Below are 14,389 nucleotides of genomic sequence, written 5' to 3' on the forward strand. Positions count from 1 at the left end.
TAATATGTGAAAGAAAGTCTAAGGCCATCCCAAGCCGTACGGTTGACCCATCTAATCTGAGGCCTATCCTGCATCAAACTAAGATTGCTCTAGAGACAAAAAGTAATGCCATCAAGCTAGCATTTTTAAACATTCGCTCACTAAAAAATAAATCACTTCTGATCAATGATTTGATAACCACAAACAACCTGGATTTTATGTTTCTAAATGAAACATGGCTAGAAGACAGCGGTAGTGCAACAGTCCTCAATGAAGCAGCCCCTCCTAACTTTACTTTCATGAGAGTCTGCAGAGCTGTTAGAAGAGGTGGTGGTGTAGCAGCTCTTTTTAAAGATGTCTATCAATGCAAGCAAGTGTCATTTGGTCAGTACATGTCTTTTGAATATCTAGGGATTATGCTGAAAGGGGCTCCACTCATTCTATTTATCATTATTTACAGGCCCCCAAATTACTGTCCAGTCTTTGTTGATGAGTTCACAGAACTGCTGAATCAGGTCAAAAGTGTGCTATCAACGATTGGTTCAGAGTTTGACTGTTTTGCTATTGCAGGGGATTTTAATGTTCACATAGAAAATGCAGAAATCAAAACCACAAAAGAAATTATAACGGTTTTGAACACTTTTGACCTGATTCAGCATGTGCATGGGCCTACACACAATCGTGGACACACTCTTGATTTACTCATAAGTAAGGGTTTAAACATTTCATTTGAGTCTGTATTTAAATGTGGCTAATGTTTTAGCACATCTGATCTCTTCTGGAAGCTGATTCCAACTGCGGCCGCCCGCTAAAAGCGGATTCCCCTTTTAGCTTAAACTCTATAGGACACCAGGCGACCATGATCAGGTTTGGATACTATGATATGAGATCTAGCATACATGCATTACATATCGACATGTTTTGGTGTTACCTATTGTGGCATTAAACTGGGGTTAACTATTATTTCTTTGTTTTCCAACCTTGTGCCCAACAGCACTGAAAGAGGAGAGAGAAGATCTGAATGAAACTGAAGAGAAAGATCAGTTTGAGAATCTTCATGATTTCATAACTGGAGAAAAATCGTTTTGTTCCTTACAGTCAGAAAATAATTGTAGACAAAAAAGAGCTCAAAAGACAAGAACTAGGAGTTTTTTCACTTGCTTACAGTGTGGAAAGAGTTTCAATGAACAAGGATTTAAAGTCCACAAGAAAATTCACACTGGAAAGAGGCGTTTGTGGAAAGAGTTTCAGTACTAAAAGAAACCTTGAAAGTCACATGAGAATTCACACAGGAGATAATAGTCCCTTTTACAAGGCTATATCGCCCTTATCTTACATCAACTTAACACCTGTTGTAAAGTAACTCAATTTCGAACATGGTATCTTCAATTGTTCATTTTTTTTTTTCACCATGGCAGCTCAAACGACGTATCCGTTCTGTTTTGTTCAGTTTATATGTCCATCGTCAAGGATATATCCACAAATACATCTTACCAATGTTTCTAAATTTTATGATGGAATATTTCAGTTTCATTCGTTCATTCCGTCGGAGCTTGTGTTGTCTCTTTGAAATCCACGCAGTTTCTCCCGATTCTTAGCTCAATGTGCTTCCTTACTCTTCTTTGATATCGCAACGGCTACTTCCCAGGATCTCTGTTTCACTTTTCCAGAAGGCCCTATTCTGGCTGCCTCTTCGCTACTCAGGAGTCCCTTTTTTTTTTAATCTTTCGAAGCTTCCATTGGAGTGTTGTATATAACCGGTCCATTTTCCAGAAAGACTTTCAGTTTCGCCAGTGGTGGTGTTTGGAACTAAATACCTTTCACTTTCAGAATTTTCCTGATCGGTGCAAATGTCCTTCTTTTCTGTTGGATCTCAGGTGGATAGTCTTGGTCAAAGAAGATCCTTTTTCCTTTCCAGTGCACTTCCTTCTTCCTCCATGCAGAACGAAGTCCTTCGTCCTATACTCCAGGAAAAATACAACTACCGATCTAGGGTATGCATCGGCGGGTGGTTTGGGCTCGAGTGCTCTGTGACATTGTTGAATTTTGAGGTCCAAGTCGCTGAGAGACAGCTCCGTTTTGATAATCGATTCCACCAAACCCTGGACGTTATTACCTTCGCTTCCTTCTGGGATTCCAAAAATCCATATTATTATTTCTACGTGAGCGTGTTTCAAGATCTAGCAATCTCTCTTGTAAGTGTTCTTGAATTTGGATGCTCTGGCCAAGTATCTCTTTGGACTCGGCTGCATTTTTTTCTCTAATTCTGCCACTCTTTGCTTCGCTTCATTGATCCTCTCTGCCATGACGTTTAGGTCTGTGACAAGCCCGTTCAGTTTTTGATTGACGTCTTGCTTAAAACTGCTCAGCTCCTCTTTCACATCTTTTGTAAAAGAATCTTGGAAGGCCGTTAGTTCAGCTTTGTTATCCACCCTGAACGCTTTAATGTCTGGAGGTTGCATGTACCTTTGACTCTAGTATGGAGGAAGCTTTTATGACCAAAGTCATTAAATATCAACCACTCTTAAATACTATTTCAGAGATAGGTTATCGATGTCGTCTGTTTGTTTTCATATATTTGGCAGCTTGGGACATGTACACAGGCTGGTTGTAAAAGGGCTTCAACAACTTAGGATGCCCAAAAAGAGGGCTAAACGGCTAGCAAAGTATTGTGCCTTGTCTGCTATTTTAGGCAGTTGCCAGATAGGAGACGGTGTTATTTATACCCATAACAATAGGGGATATGCTTAATGTTGTAAAGATATGATATATGCCATTGTTCCACAATTTTTTTACATGTATTTAACCCTCTGGGCCTCCTCATTAAGGGGTCACACTTGGCTCCCTCGCGGTCAAAAGTGACCGAAGCCTTAAAAAGTAACTTTTTTTTTTCTTCAGGAAAATCAATTAAATACATTTTTGTTCAATAATATTTTGTAATTATTATTTAGAATTTTGAGCATTTTTTGTGAATCTATGCAATATTTATACAGTTTTAATGAGCAATTTTTTCCCAGTAGAATTATATTTTATATTATATTTTTTAATTAATTATGTATTTATTATTTTTCAATAAATACAACATTTCACAATAAAATAGAGTAAAAGCATTTAAAATCCATTTTTTTAAAGTGAAAATTGCACCATCTAGTGGCATAAAAAATAAAAACTTGTGTAATGCCATGTAAACTCCTGTATCTCCCTATATACATATATACAGGGGCTTTGGGATTCCTATTGTTTTTTTCTTTTTACTGTTTCTTCATTTTATTAGGCTTTGCATTTAGAAATATATTCAGACATTCTAAAAGATACATTTTGGCAAGGTTTAGATATTTTTTTGATTGGATAAATATCAGGTTTAGCATTTTTCTGCTTATTTCTTTGTGTCTGTGTGTGTGTCTGTGTGTGTGTGTGTGTGCGCGTGTGTGCGTGTGTGTGTCAGTTCTGTAATTTTGTTATTTTAGAGTGTCAGTCCTTGCTTGCTGAACACTTCTTTTCAGCACAGTTGCTCATTTGTATCTTGTATTACCAAAAGATTATCTGAATTATCACATTTTTTCGTATTTCCCATTCATTTCCTATGTCGGTCATTTTTGACCGCGAAGGAGCCAAGTGTGACTATTTTTTTTTTGACCCTTCAACATATCCGAATCATGTCACTGATTTTTTTTTGTACTCACATAGCTAATGCAACAAAAGTCACCAAGTGTCATCTCATTCTGATGAAGCTACGATTTTTAAAAATTCAAAACTTAAAATTTTTCGGTCAAAAATGACCGAAGAGGCCCAGAGGGTTAACTGCATCTGCGTCAGGAAGGGTATCCGGTGTAAAACTTGCCAAATTGGCTGTGTGGATCACTCCGCTGTGGTGACACGATTAGAAGGGAGTAAGCCGAGAGAGAAAGAAGAAGTGTAACCTTCCACTTTTATTATTGGCTAAAATCTCTTAATAAAGTCAGGTAGAATTTTTGTTTGATGAATTTTCATCTTGTCCTCTTTTCAATTTTTACTCGTCTTTCTCTAAATTTGTTGAATTTTATCACCTAGAAGACAAAAATGGCAATAATTGAGGTCAGTCTATATATAGATAAGTCTATATATAGATTTCCTAGATTATCTTTTTTTTTTTTTGTATAACAGCCAGCTTAAACTCTGGCCAGGATCAGGTTTGGACACCCTGGTATAGGATCTAACATACATGCATTACATATCTACATATTTTGATGTTAATTGCTTTGTGGCATTAAACTGGGGTTAACTTTTTTTTCTCTTTGTTTTTCTACCTTAGGCCTTACATTGCTGAAAGAGGAGAGAGAAGTACTGAATGAAACTGAAGAGAAAGATCAGTTTGAGAATCTTCATGATTTCATAACTGGAGAATATTCTGAAAAGACTTGTGAACAAAAAAGAGCTCATAAGACAGAAACCAGGAGTTATTTCACATGCTTTAAATGTGGAAAAAGTTTCAATCAACAAGAAGACCTTAAAGTCCACACTGGAGAGAAGCCTTTCATCTGCATACAGTGTGGGAAAAGTTTCAAAAGAAAGCTAAAAGTCAATCAAAGTGGAAGCCTTGACGTCCACCAGAATATTCACACAACAGAGAGCCCTTTTACCTGCCAACAGTGTGGAAAGAGTTTCAGTCAAAAAGCAAGCCTTAATAGGCACATGAATGTTCACACTGGAGAGAAACCTTACACATGCAAACAGTGTGGAAAGAGTTTCAGTCAAAAAGCAAGCCTTGAAATGCACATGAGAGTTCACACTGGAGAGAAACCTTACACATGCAAACAGTGTGGAAAGAGTTTCAGTCAAAAAGCAAGCCTTAATATGCACATGAGAGTTCACACTGGGGAGAAACCTTACACATGCAAACAATGTGGAAAGAGTTTCAGTCAAAAAGCAAGCCTTGAAATGCACATGAATGTTCACACTGGAGAGAAGCCTCACACATGCAAACAATGTGGAAAGCGATTCAATCAAAAAGCAAGCCTTGATATGCACATGAGAGTTCACACTGGAGAGAAGCCTTACATATGCTGTCAGTGTGGAAAGAGTTTTGGTACAAAAGGAAGCATTGACAAGCACATGAATGTTCACATTGTAGAGAAGCCTCACTCATGCAAACAGTGTGGAAAGAGATTTAGTCTACAAGGAAACCTTGTTAGGCACATAAAAACAATTCACAATAGAGAGAAGTCTAAAGATCCCCTCATTCTGGAAAGTGTTTCAACTAAAATGTATAAAACAGACAATTCCGGTCCTTGATTCTGATTGGTTGAGCCACATTTGAAGCTGTAAATGACTCTACAAACATACAGTCCTGCGAGAACCCCCAACACTGCACATTTTGTAGGTCTCTCATGTTTGACACCCATTTGAGGTCTTGTTGTCTCTAGTGATGAGCTGAGTTGAATCAGGTGTGATAGATGAGGAGTGCTCACAGGACCGCTTTGAAAACCACTGTTCTAAAGGAATCCTGTATCAGATTGCAATTGGAAATTCTATCATATTGTGGAACCGTACCTAAAGAATTCCATTAGGAATTGTCTAATAGGATCGTCTTATCGGACAAGACATAAATACATTTATTAGGATTCAATTTTATCTTTTCATCTTTTTTATCTTTTTTTTATCTACTTTTTTCCCTGGTATCTATGTTTAACAAATAGTTTATGTTTAGTTTTATGTTTTACCTTGATGTACATTGTTCATTGTTGCATAACCTACATTAGTGCAAAAAATCCTGAGGAACTAATATGACTGATGAAACAAAAGACATTAACAAGTTTGATTTAGATTTTTTTCATTTCAAGAGTATTTTAATTTTGTCTTTCTTTCGTAAGTACAATTGAATTACATTGAATTTGTTTTTTTTGTTTATATTAGATTACAATCATTACAGGCTTTCACCAAATTAGTTCATTAACCATATGAATTGAGGAATGGTGTGGGCAATGAAACTAACACTGGCCAATATAGTGTTGAAGGTTTCATGGCTATATTTCCGCAGCCTGGTGGCTAATCTTCACTGGTTGAGTGTGAAGATTGACTGTTCATCCAATGGTTCAAACATTGTAACCAGAAGGTGGTGCGATGTATCAGGAAGATAATGCACCAATACACACCACAAGATTGGTGAAAGAGTGGTTTGATAAACATAAAAGTAATATTTTCCATCGAAATGCTGTATTGGCAGCAAAAGGAGGCCCAACGTCATACTAATTGTGGTATAAAACCAGGTGTTTGAGTTTCATTGTCCAGCCCCTGTACATTCACTGTTGAACTCCTGAAGGCTGAGCCTTAAACTATTTTTTATTTTAATTTTATTTTTTTTATTATTACATTAATTTAAATAATAGTCTGTCTAAATATTTATTTTGATTGGCTGGAAGGTAAGCAATAAAATGCAAATGAAATGAAAATAGCTGTCATTTTTATTCTTTCATTCAAATATTGAGCTGCAAACATCAGTAACTGCTGTTAACTTTTAAAGACTCGCAAAAACCATGGTATAATCAAAAAAATCCATGGCTAGCCATGCAAAGGGGTCACTGGATGCAAAGTTCACATTTACATGTTTGAACATAAATGTGTGTTGGCAGTGTGTGTACACAACCACCCCGTAATGACAAAAATCCACCCAGTGGTTTTAAATTAATTTATTCAAATCAAAACAGACTCACGAGAGTATTTACACAGGAGCGTGAGCGTTTTATTACAACTATAAATTTGTAGCATGTAGCAAAATCAGAAATTCAGGGACTTCGAATGGTGAGCAGAACACAGAGACAATCAATTGTGAAAATACAGGGTATTTAATAAATGGATCTGCAGTGAACATACAACTAAACTAATCAAAACACATATATGCATAAAGAAAGTGAATAAGGAAAGAGAGAGAGAGAAGAAGAAGAAGAATGGTAGTATGTAGTATCAAATAACCACAACCTAATGAGAATCATCAAAGAATCAATTCACCTTAAAAATGGGCTCAACTTAAACGCATCTAAAATATCAATAAATAGATAAAAGTAAATAGATACTTGCATTGGCTTTGTTGCTGAACAAGAGTCCTGGGGGGTACTCCAGAATGCTCGGTTAACTTACCAATTGGTAAATCTTAACCTCTGAGTTGATTTACCCCAAACCCGCATACCATGAGTATGTCGGTTCCAAAACACCTGAGAAGAGTAAGTTTAATCAACCTCCTATTGGTTACCCAGAGTTAATGCGCACGCACGGTCCATACATAAAGACGTTTTCAATGGATCGCCGATTTCACGAGTGAAAATGGAAAATCAATGTGAAAAAAAGAGAGCGGCATACTTCACAGAAGCGGAGTTGGAGGTTTTAATGCACGCATACGAAGAATTCAAGCCAATAATACTGAAAAAAAGCAATACGGCTGCATCGGCTAAAGAAAGAGAGTTGGCTTGGCAAAAAAATCACGGACAGAGTAAATGCGTGAGTGTATTAAATAGCAAATTTGATATCGCCTCCCCTTTTATTATAATGCCAAATAATTTAACACCCCTTCCACATCCTTTTGACTGTTAAATCACTATGAAAGCATTTACTTGTCCTGCCTGTCATTTTTTTAGCTTAAAATGACAATGTATATTGACTAGGAATATATGGTTTCTTATTTAATAAGATGTAATCCTTCTGGAGCCAGAAGAACTCTGAGCCAAGTCAAAATGAAACACAAAAACATTCTGCAGAAAGGTAATATTTGATTACACTATTACTGAACTATTTATTAAATACGGTTTAGTATATTCTTTCTGTCATGTAGCTAATAGAAAGAAGGCTGAAGCCCGTCTAACTGGCGGGGGCCCACCACCACCTCCCCTCACTCCATCTGAGGAGCTGGCACTGTCCCTTAATAAAGGGCGACCTGTGGTTGCTGGCATTCCAGGGGGCACTTCAACACACACGCCATGCACCACAAGTAACATTGTGAAATGTAAGTTTACCACTATGATTTGTTTTCATTATATGACTTAATAAATTACTATCTCTGTCACTGAAAGGCTTTTTGAACATGCTTAATCCTTTTATGCAGGCTTATTTTATTTAACTGCATATGATAGGCTACTGTGATCTTGTATTACTTTGACATGTTTTTTTTTTCCTGCATTTTTGTTTTTTCTTTGATGATATTGAGAATTTTATGCGTTGTATTTTCTTATGGATACTGAAAGAGGGATTGTATTGTTGGACCCTACAGAAAGAACACAGTCTGTCACAGTTGTAAGTGTTTTGTTGTCAGGCACCTCTAGTACTTTTAGATATTTTTTATTTTTTTTGCCAGATAATGTAAACTTGCATATTTCCACTAAAGGATGAAGATGATGAAAATGTCGATGAAGAGACAACATCTGCTGTGACAGAAGTGGACAATGCTGGTAGATCCACTGAGGTATGATGCATACCATTATAATGCATGCCCCCTTTTTACATTACGATAAGAAACTGTCATTGTCCATTCCCAGTACATACCTGGAGATTTGCCCACAGTTGAAGTTCCTTCAACCTCAATGCACAATCTAAGCAGTGTAAGAATTTATGTGCAGTTGTCCATATTTTAATTTTATTGTCTGACAGAGTTGCATTCCCAGTTGCCAGCAAAGGAGCTGTATAAGGTCCATCTTCAAAAACAAATAAGAAAAAGTGACATGGAGATGGACCTTATACAGCTTCAAATGGAAGAGAAACAGCTATCCATTAAAAAGGCAACACTAGAAATTGAATTACTGGAGCATCGCCTTAAGGTGAGAACTTGTGTGAATATTATTCTGTTGCATGTTACAAGTGTTTATAAAGCAATGTAATAAAAAATACTTTCATTTTACATTTTACTTTCTTTGTTTTTCAGGAAATAAAGAAATGAACCTCACAACAGACCAGTGCAAAGAATTTAATAAAAGTAATTTTGACAAATCCTGTCTCTCAAAAGTCTTCCATCTCTGTTGTGTGCAAAAATCTGTAGGGGTTCCTCTGGGCCATCTTCTTCAATACAAGGAGGGTGGCTCTCTCCTCTTATAGTGGCAATGTTGTGAAGCACAACACAAGCCACTATGAGGTCGCATGCCCTCTCTGGACTGACCCGGAGCCCATGCAGACACTGAAACCTAGACTTGAGGATCCCTATGGTCATCTCCACCTTGGCCCGTGTTCGGCTGTGAGCCAGGTTAAAGCGTGTCTGTGGTCCAGGATCAGGTTCAGGGTAGGGTGTCATTAAATAGGGCAGACAAGGGTATCCTCTGTCCCCCAGCAAGTAACCATTGTACTGTCCTGTAATGATTCCCGTGTACAATACAAATATAGTAAAAAGAAAAAAAAACCTTGTATAAAGCAAAACATACCCTGCTGAAATGTGTGGCATAATGGTGACTCGCGGAAAATTCTAGCATCATGCACAGATCCTGGCCATTTTGCCTCAACATTAGTAATGATGTGAGTTGCATCACATATTACCTATAGTTAGTGGGAAAAAAGTAATTACTTTAAGGATTTTAACAAGGCCAAAAATTAAGGACACAAAATTAAGTTGTTACCTGCACATTGATACTATGAATAGATTTCCTATTAACATAGTCTCCCTCATTTATTGAAGGAGCTTTAATAGGAATGTGGGTGCCATCGATACACCCAATTACATTTGGAAACCCTGAAATACAAAGTCATAAATGGAAGTATCAAGTGTGTGTTCAGGATGAATAGATATACATAGTATGACTACATTAGATATGCGTCATAGATTTTATACAAAGGACAAACCTGCCACTCTGTGGAATTCCTCTTTAATAACACGCAGAGGTTTATGGCCAGGGAACTGTACAAACGTGTGTAAGAAGCGTTTAAGTGCCAGACATACTGTACGAACCGCTCTACACACAGTTGCCTTACCCACATGCTCTGCATCGCCCACATTGTACAAAAAATGCCCTGACGCAAAAAACCGAAGTGCTATGCACAGAATGTTTTCTGTGCTAAGCGCAGACCCGCGGTTTGTGACATTTGCAATATGCGGTTTCAAGAGATGTGTTAAATAAATTAACGATTCTTTTGAAAACCGATAACGCTCTTTCAAGTAATCATTAGGAAACGAAAAGACATCAATACGCGGTCTTATAACTCTCTCCCGGCGAAAAAAACCTCGTATAATTTGTGCCTCCACGTCCACAGGATCGTCATCAAAAGGGCACGCCATGCTGAGTAACCTTCTGAAACAAACTGATCCTGGAACATAACCTGCTACCGAGCAGGTTATCTTCAGAGAGTACGTTGCTATGGTTACATACATACTCAGAAAGTTACCTCCGTTTTTGGAACCGAAAGTTGAGGTTACCCACTAACTTACCCTTAAACTTACCCGGGTATGTCACATAACCTGCTTTCTGGAATACCCCCCTGATCTTCATTTTCCTGCAGGTGTATTAAAGGTATTTTGTTTTCAAAACGTCTAACTTCTAAAATCATAACACTAATACAACATTACATATTTGATTTTTTTTCTGATGGAAGTACTTCTAGTTAAAGTTTCTAATAAACTGTTTATTGTGTCTTGTATTTATTAGCCAAACTTTTCAATGTTAACAAAAGAAGATAAGGAGTAACAGCTGAATATGTTTTTGCCAATTAACGAAACTGAAAAGGTAATAATCAATGGACTATATTCATTTTAAATTTGCCATCACACAACCTTTGTAAACGTTACACAGCAGCATTGACTAGTTTAATGTGAATTTAATGGCAAGGTATATAAACAGAAACCATAGTGTTATAAATTAACATTAATAAAGAATATTATTAATAGATTTACAATGTTAGTAACTTTAGAAAAGCATCATCATATGAGTACGAAATTCTATTCTATAATCAACATTTCTATGATATATTTGTGATTCTAGAGAGCAGTGCACCAATGGGACTTTTATTTTGCTCTGGTGATGTGACGTCATAAAGATGCGCTGCGCTCCTCATCTGTTGTCAGTCGCCTAAAGAAAGGTTTGTGCTTTTAAAGTTTTTAAACCAATGGATATTGTTGCGTTTTTGCAAGCTATGTAAAGTAAATCATCCTTATTAAATATAACGTTGAAATTCTTTATCCAGTGTTACTAAAGACGTTAGCCTTTAGTAACAGAGAAGGTAAGTTTCTATTTCGCTTTCTATACCATGAATCAATCGTGTGATGATAAGAAGTGATGAGAGAAATTGAGAATCCGAATTATTTGAATCAAATCATTTGTGAAATGATTCAGTGATTCGATTCAGCGGCACGCGGACTACAAACGACAACAACAAACACAAACGAGTTTAATGACAACCGAGAATGATTTCATGAAAGTGTAATATATTAGATAAACAAATAATTGAATACCAAATGTAAATCAAAATAGCCTAAAATTATAATCTTAATATGAACCTTTGGTGTTATTTATATATTTTATAATTTTTATATATAAGTCTGTTAACTCTCTGACTGTCTTTGTAGTGCACTGACTACTGAACTAGGAGCTGAATGACAAGCAGATAGAGATCTAGTTTGCATTGATTTTTCTTTCTATTATGTATTCTCATTTTAAACAGGACACAGTGGACAAACACACAGAAAAACTCCTGGAGGAACAGAGATCCACGTGACACTATTATAAATATGGAATTTATTAAAGAGGAGAGTGAAGACATGAAGATTGAAGAAACATTCAGAATCAAACATGAAGATACTGAGGAACAAACAGGTTGGTTTATATTCTCAAAGCTGAACTAATTCATTTGATCCTTATTAAAATGTCCAGCTCTATAGAAAAAAAAAAACATATTTAGTGTAACATTAAACACAGTATCTACTTTTGATTAGAAAACAATGAAAGTGGTATCTGACAAAAAAATGTTATTTTGCTTGAAGCAAACAATGACACTTCAGTTTTTAACTTGACATTTGTTTTATTAAGTGATTTTTCTGCTATCATCAAAAGTGTGATATTAAAATGTAAATAGCAGTGAATGTTCATTACAACAAGCAATAAATAGTCATATTTCAGAAACACCAGCTTGTAGCTTGTTAACTGAAAATGCAGGACAGTCACATAGTAGTGTGTTACAATAGTCCAGTCTAGACGTCATGAATGCATCAAATAACTGTTCTGCATCTGAAACAGCTAACATGTTCTGTAATAGTTAACCGTAATAGTTACTCATTTTGTATTTTAAATATGAAATGACGTTACATGTACTTTGTTACTCTCCAACTCTGGAGCCAAACAATAAAATAGAAACCGAAAATCTCTCATCGTACTTGAATGCTGCTTTTAAATTCTCTAGCGTGAAGATGAACATGGCAGATTATGTGTGGGTTTTTTAAAAGGAGTGTTTTTTATCATTATATGGTAGTTGTGATAAAAGCACAACAATATACATGTTACAAAGAATTGTTTTTAATTATAGCTATAATTAATGATTAAAATTGGTAGGAAATGCATTTAACAGAGACAGATCAGTAGCACTATTTGTATCAATGAGACTGGTATCAATTGGCTACTTGGTAAAAAGATGCCAATAAGCCACATATTTTAAATGTACAATCTTTATGTTTTCTTACATTAATTTGGAGATTCAATGTGAAATTGTTTATTGTCAAATAGTTTTTTAATTAATTGACAGCATTAGTCTAAATGTTTTGATGTCTGTTGCTTTGTGCCATTAAACTGCTGTTAACTTACATTTTTCTTATTTCACCTCAGACCTGATGACACTGAAAGAGGAGAGTCAAGAACTCAAAGAAACAGAAGAGAAAGATCAAAATGAGAAACATAATTTCAAAACTGAAGAAAAATCAATTAGTTGCTCACAGAATAAAAAAACTTCCTCACCAGAAATAAATAAAAAAAACACAAAGTACAAACCTTAATTCTAACATGAGAATTCAGACTGGAGAGAGACCTTACAGCTGCCAACAGTGTGGGAAGAGTTTCTCACGAAATGGAGATCTGAAGACTCACATGAAAATTCACATTGAAAAGAAGCCGTTAATATGCCCTCAGTGTGGAAAGAGTTTTACAAAGAAAAAAACCCTTAAGGCCCACATGAAAACTCACACTGGAGAGAAGCCTTTTGCCTGCCCTCAGTGTGAAAAGAGTTTTACGCTGAAAAAAAATCTTATTGTCCACATGAGAATTCACACTGGAGAGAAGCCTTACATTTGTAAACTCTGTGGAAAAAGTTTCACACGAAATGGAGTTCTTGAGACTCACATGATCATTCACACCGAAACAAAGCCGTTCGTATGTCCTCAGTGTGGAAAGAGTTTTACACAGAAAAGTACGCTTACTCTCCACATGAGAATTCACACTGGAGAGAAACCTTTCATCTGCCCTCAGTGTGGAAAGAGTTTCACGTATAAAGTAAACCTCAAGACTCACATGAGAATTCACACTGGAGAGAGTCCATTTAAATGTGATCAATGTGGGAAGAGTTTCAGACACTGCGCAAACCTTAATAAGCACAAAGGTTCACTCAAGAAAGAAGAGTTTTAAATCAGTGCAGAAAGAGTTTCACAGAGAGGGAACATCTTAAGACTCATGTAATAACTCACATGGGAGAAAAGCTTTTCATGTGTCATCACTGTGGAAAGAGTTGTTCAAGAGAAGGAAACCTCAGGGTTCACTTGAGCATTCACACTGGAGAGAAACCTTACACCTGTGAACAGTGTGGAAAGAGTTTCAATGTTAAAGTAAACCTTAAGATTCACAAGAGAGTTCACACTGGAGAGAAACCGTACAAGTGTGTTCAGTGTGAGAAGAGTTTCACGTGTCTAAGCAGCATTAAACGTCATTCGCAAACTCATTCTGGAAAGAAATTGCCGTTTTCTTCAATGCAAGAAGAGGTTTAGAAAAAGAAGCAATTTCTACAATTGTCTACACATTCATTTTGAAAGACATTCAAGTGTAGTCAAAGTAATAAAAACATTTTCCATCACACTTACAGATATGTGAATAATCATGCAAATGTCAGACTTTGTCTGTGTTCCTTGTTCAAGAGTGTAATGACAAAAAAAGGTTTGTGAAATCAAGTCTATGTTCACACCAGAGCTGACTGTGGGATACATTTATCACTTTAATGCATCCTTCATCTTTTTGTTTACCATAAGGCTTTTTTTTTGTACTGTGGCCATACCTGACCATCTGCTTTACTGTAATTTCAAATATTAAGTGATTACAGTAGATTCCCTCAAAGTGTGACTATGACGAGTATGTCTCTCAATTCCATGTGTTGATTTTTCTGAATTAAAATATTAGACAAACTTTTACCTTGCTGGGAAAAGCAATGTAACTGGAAGATTATAAATGAACTGACATAAACTGAACAAAATGACTTGTTCTAGGGTGACCATACGTCC

General features: G+C 36.3%; 1 pseudogene; it reads left to right on the forward strand.

Moving 5' to 3' along the window:
• Positions 1–4,270: 4,270 nt before the first annotated feature.
• LOC141316181 (uncharacterized) lies at positions 4,271–14,165 on the forward strand (annotated as a pseudogene).
• The last annotated feature ends 224 nt before the right edge of the window (positions 14,166–14,389 follow it).

The sequence above is a fragment of the Garra rufa genome, unplaced genomic scaffold (genome assembly GCF_049309525.1).
Source record: "Garra rufa unplaced genomic scaffold, GarRuf1.0 hap1_unplaced_075, whole genome shotgun sequence".
NCBI lineage: Eukaryota > Metazoa > Chordata > Actinopteri > Cypriniformes > Cyprinidae > Garra > Garra rufa.